At 61.4% G+C, this 5,211-nt stretch overlaps 1 pseudogene across 1 annotated transcript in view; it reads right to left on the reverse strand.

The window, feature by feature from the left end:
- Window positions 1–300: 300 nt before the first annotated feature.
- Window positions 301–5,211, reverse strand: part of LOC126947290 (SH3 domain and tetratricopeptide repeat-containing protein 1-like) — a 27,498-nt pseudogene continuing 22,587 nt past the window's right edge. Inside the window, exons 5-7 of the transcript XR_007723007.1 lie at window positions 4,698–4,854; window positions 3,537–3,733; window positions 301–699 (exon numbers count right to left, since the gene is read on the reverse strand). The product of XR_007723007.1 is annotated as an SH3 domain and tetratricopeptide repeat-containing protein 1-like (transcript). The remainder of the gene's footprint in view (window positions 700–3,536; window positions 3,734–4,697; window positions 4,855–5,211) is intronic.

Below are 5,211 nucleotides of genomic sequence, written 5' to 3' on the forward strand. Positions count from 1 at the left end.
GAACAGGGACACTAGCAGCCCCCACATCCAGGCACAGTGGCCTGAAGGTTAAAGGCAAGGGCGGCACGAGACCTACAGCAAGAGCTCTGAGCAGGGAGAGCAAGGAGCTGCCCAGAGTTCCACCACCATCTCCCCTCTGGCCGCCGAGGAAACCGAGGCTCATGATGACCTGGCCCAGGTCTGTTGGACTCACAGTTGTTCTCATCCCCAAGATCAGAGGGCTGCCACCAGGGAAGGAGCTGGCCCCCAGACACAGCCCAGGAAGCACACAGGGAAGGATGCCCTGGGGACTTCGGTATGTTATTGCAAAAAAAAAACCATTTATTGCTATTTGAACCCTGCTTTCATGCCTCCATTTCCCAGAAAATGAGCCACGGGAGACACCAGGAGAGGGAGGAGACCATCCTCCTTGCACAAAACCCACTCCCTCGGATGCTGTCCTCAGCGAGGGTGGCTGGGGGCCAACCAGGGGGCCCACCCGCAGAGTGGCAGAGGAGGCAGGTTGACCCTGCGGACGTTGAGCTCTGTGGCGAAGGTCCTGGCCTTCTGGTAGAAGAAGAGCGACTTCTCACGGTCCAGGAGGAAGTTGTGGGAGATGGCGGCCGGCCGCGTGTAGATCTTCAGCTGTGCCTTCTTGTTGCCCAGGTCCACGGCGGCTGCCAGTGCCAGCTGGTAGTACCCGGCTGCATCAAACGGGTCCTGAAGGGGACAGGTCATGCTCAGCAAAAGGGGGACTCGGAGCCCGTCTTCCCAGAGGCCGTTCCTGTCTCCAGGTCATTCCACATGTCCAGCCAATGCTGGCTCACCCCATGAACCCCGAAGCCTGTGACACTGCTGTGGTCTCAGCTGCAGGAGGTGGGGACGACCCTGACACCCCGGAAGCCTTCCTGACTGCCCCTACGCCCCACTCACCCCGAGTGTCCTGCCCCAGTGCCACCCTCTCTGCAGGCAGTGGCTGCTTTCCCCATGGGCTGAGGTCAGGGCAGATCCTGCCTGCTCTGAGAGTTCCATGCAGGGCCCGTGGCTCCAAGCCACAGCAGGGGCACAGCGTTGAGTGACCCAGGCTCCCCTCTGGCCCCTGTCCATGCTGACCATTTCCAGGCCCTCCACGGGACAGGCCAGGTACAAAACCATCTCACAGGTGTTCTCTCTGGCAATGTTCCCTGAAATATTGACGGAGTGTGACTCCCCAGACATCCACTCCCATTTTCAATGCATCTTTGGCTCAAACTCACCATCCCTGGGTTGGGATGCCGTCTCCCAGACCTCCTCCTTGACCCTCCCATCCCCCACCCGGCTTCTCCCCAGGCGCCTCCTCCACATGGGGTCACCCAAGGGACCTCTCTAAGACCCATGCCTAGCCTGTCCCTCTTTACCATCTCAAGATGACTCCCAGGGCCAAGGACAAAGTCCAAGATGCAGCAGTCCATTCCCCCACTGCCCCGCCCCACACACGGCGCAGGGGCGTGAGAAGGCCCCGAGTCACCGCCACTGCTCATCCAATGCCCCTCGGCCCAGCCGAACACTGGACTCTGTGCTGGGTGCGTGGCTGAGCCTAACGTCCTTGCTCCCAGTCTGAGGGACCTGGGAGTGAACACTGACCACACAGGGTGGCCCGGGCTGTGGCAGAGGGAAGCCCAGGAGCCTGTGGGGGGCCCAGGAGGCCCCAGACTCAGCCGGGGGTGGAAGGCAAAGGCTTCCTGAAGGGGTGGGGGCATCCCAACTAAACAGGAAGGAGCCAGCCAATGCATATGTCTCTGCGTGTGCCTGTGCATGTGTCTGTGCATATGTGGGTGCCTGTGTGTCTGTGCGTGTTTGTGTGCCTGTGTGTGCGTGTCTGTGTGTGTGCCTGTGTGTGCCTGTGTGTGTGTGTGTGTGTGTGTGTGTGTGTGTGTGTGTGTGCGTGTGCCTGTGCCCGTGTGCATTTGCGTGTGCATTTCCATGTGCCTGTAGTGTGTGCAGCAGCTAGTGAGTGGCAGGCTGAGCCAGGACACACCTAATCCTCCCTATTCCAGGGCTCGCTCTCACGTGTAGACTAAAGGGGACCCCTTTTTAGAGGCAATCGGCAAAGATGCCCATTTACCCCTGCCTCTCTGCCAGCCTTCCAGGCCCCATGCAGCCCGGCTTTTTCTCCTACTCCTCTGGGCCCTGGGTCCAGAGCCTACTATACAAGGAGGAGGGTGTAGCCTTGGAAAGACAGCCGCCCTTGGGGAATTCCAAGGGGGCCTCCCTGTGGGAAGCTGGCCTGCGCTGACAGCATAGTCACGATGAGGCCCAGAGCGCTGTGCATGGGAAGGAGGTGAAGGAGGGCTGTGCATGGGAAGGAGGTGAAGGAGGCCTCTGCCCCTCAACCCCAACCGTGGACTTTGGCCTCTCAGGTACTACTTGGCCCTTTCCTTCCTCCTGGGCAGGCGGAGTGGGCGGCAGGCTTGACCAAAAGAGATAAAGGCCTCTTCTGGGAGGCCCGTCCCCCTGGGTCCCAGGCGAGCCCCTGAGCGGTGAGCAGCGTCCCTCTGGGTCTGACACTTGGCACCTCCCTGTCTGGCTGGGACTTGGGAGGCCACAGGGACCACTTCTGACCACCAGGTGTCGCCAGCACTGGGCGGGGGCCTCCCGGGCAGCCCCAGGCCTGCGGTGGGGGATACGGGGCGGGGTCTTAGGGCTGCCCCAGCTCCTCATGTTGTTCTAAGGCCCCCAAGATCTCGGCCCCAGGACTGGAGTGCCCTGGCCCCTCAGCCCATAAGGAGCACTGACGTGGTGCCGGTGCGATGCTGAGGAGGGGCGGTGCCTGCTGGGCAGAGGGGTGGAGACACCCCAGGTCTGAGTCTGACAGTCCCAGCTCTCCACCCCTGCAGGGCTGGGGGCAGAGGGAGCACAGCACCTCCCCTCGAGACAGACCCGACCCAGCAAGGCCTCAGCCTGGCTGGCTGGGGCCCCACCGCACCTGCCCCGAGCTGGGGTTTCCCTGTCTGTGAACCCAATGGTAAGACACTGGTCCCACCCCACCCTTCCTGGGTGATGTGAAGATTCAAGGTGTCTCGGGGCTCCAGGAAGGAGTTGCTCAGTGCAGGCTGGCACCCTGGGCAGGCTTCCTAGACGAGGCGCCAGGATTTGGGTTGGATCTTGCAACGTTGATTCAATGTGAGGATGATGCCGTCCTCCGAAATGTCCTTCTCCCGACCCTGTTTTCTTTGTTAAATGCAACTTGACACTTGACTGTCAAGAATCAGCTTTGGTGTCATCTCCTCCAGGAGGGCCCCCCGACTACAATCCTCCTTCTTTACCCAGAGGACACCATTGCCCACTCATGTGTCAGCCTCCCTGGCTGAGACTGAGTTCTTGAGGGTGGGGCCTGGCCAGCTTGGGAGCTGGGTTGTATCTGCTGACCTTGCCGGCTCCTCCAGCCACGTGCAGAGCTCCAGGGAGGCCACTGGGCCATTCCTAAGGAAGGCTGGAACCCAGGCCTCTGGGGTCTGGGTGGAGATCCCACTCCAAGGGGGCCGGGAACACCCCAAGCCCTGCCCCTCCCCACCCACCTTCAGGTCGTAGAAGATGATGTCACCGAGCACCAGGTACACCTTCACGTAGTAGAGGGTCTCCTCGTCGAACTCCAGCGGCGAGTTGCAGAGCTACAGGGCCTTGAGGTAGAAGTGCTTTGCCAGCTTGCCATGACCCAGCTGATGGTGCAGGGCGGCCAGCCGGTGGTAGGCCATGCGCTCGTTCAGCTGGTCCCCTGGGGTGCAGGCCAAAGGGGCAGGTGTGAGGACGTGGCTCCCTGGGGCAGGGAGGGCACAGGCCCCTCAGGAGCAGGTATGCAGACCCCAGGCAGCACACCTGGCTTGCCTCCAGGCACCTGCGGTCACCTGGGCAGCTCTGGCCAGTCCCTTCTGGGTTCCCAGACTCACTTTCCCATCTGCAAAGCAGAATTAATAAGGCCTGCCCCTGTCTACTGTGAGGCTTTGGCAAAGTCGGACTTGGATGGCCCAGCTCTGTGCCTACACATAGCCACCTGCCTATGCTCACTGGTTTTAACCAGGGGAGCCCAAAAGCCATGCAGTCCAGGTGCTCCCAGGCACCCCGGCTCCAGGCAACCCACAGACATAGACATCCGACTCCTCCTGGGTGTGTCACAATCAGAGCCCCCTACTTTGGGGAGTCAGCTGCACACCTACTGTGTACTGGGCCACAGGGCACAAGGCGCTGGGGCATGCGGCCTGCCTAGGGTTCCCTGTCTCTGGAGGGGGACAGATGACCCTGGCACAGCACCAGGGGATGCCCGGCCTTAAGGGGCAGACTGTTGGAAGGGGAACTGGGATTTTATCAGCCAGAGAGCTGTGTGGTTGATGAGGGTGGGAAGGGTACAAGAGAAAGGGAATATGCCACTCAGCCTGGCACATACAGGGACCAACGAGATGCCTGGCATGTCTGGAAGGCAGAGGGCACACTGGGCGGCCCTTGTGGTCAGCAGCGGGAACAGGCAGAGGAAACAGAGCTCAGTCAGGCAGGGAGCTCTGCACTGCGTGAGAGACCTCGGGCAGTGCCCCACAGCCGGACGGGGAAGCCAGTTGGGCAGATCTGCCTGCCTGGACAGGAGACCAGGAAAATCCAGCAGCTGTTTCAGCTCCTGCCCTGCAGACCTGGAGGCTGGGCTCTGGCAAAGTGTGGGTCCTGGCAGGGTGGGGGCTCAGGGGACTTACCCAGAGTGATGCTGAGTGCTAGGGCCACGTAGGCAAACTCCAAGCACTCCTGGGGATTTTCCAGTGTGGCCAGCAGTGCCACCAGCTTGTTGCACAGCTGTAGCTGCAGCTCCGCCTTGCGGTTGCCCGTAGTCATTGCCAGGGCCAGGACCCGGTCCTACCACACAGGCAGGTGGCTCAGGTTTCCCGTAGCACCCACCTTGCCCAGCGCCCTCCTCAGAGCTCAAACATGTGCTTGGAGCTTCCCACACCCCAGCTACCCCTGCACCTCCACACAGCTCTGTGCTCTGGGATAACACACAGTTCAGACACCCAAGTGGGGGGCTGAAGAGTCACCTGAGGCCCATCCAGCTACACCCGGCAGCCTCAGACCCGTCTCTCCCACCTGGGCACCGGGGGTCTGACTCGGGGGAGCCAGCACTCCTCTCTGCTCTAAAAACACCACATTTATCTGTGCCCAGGGCTGAGCCACACCGTGAGCTCAGAGGAAGGGAGAAGCCGTCCCACTTCGGGG

Source organism: Macaca thibetana, unplaced genomic scaffold (genome assembly GCF_024542745.1).
Source record: "Macaca thibetana thibetana isolate TM-01 unplaced genomic scaffold, ASM2454274v1 unplaced_scaffolds70, whole genome shotgun sequence".
Classification (NCBI taxonomy): Eukaryota; Metazoa; Chordata; class Mammalia; order Primates; family Cercopithecidae; genus Macaca; species Macaca thibetana.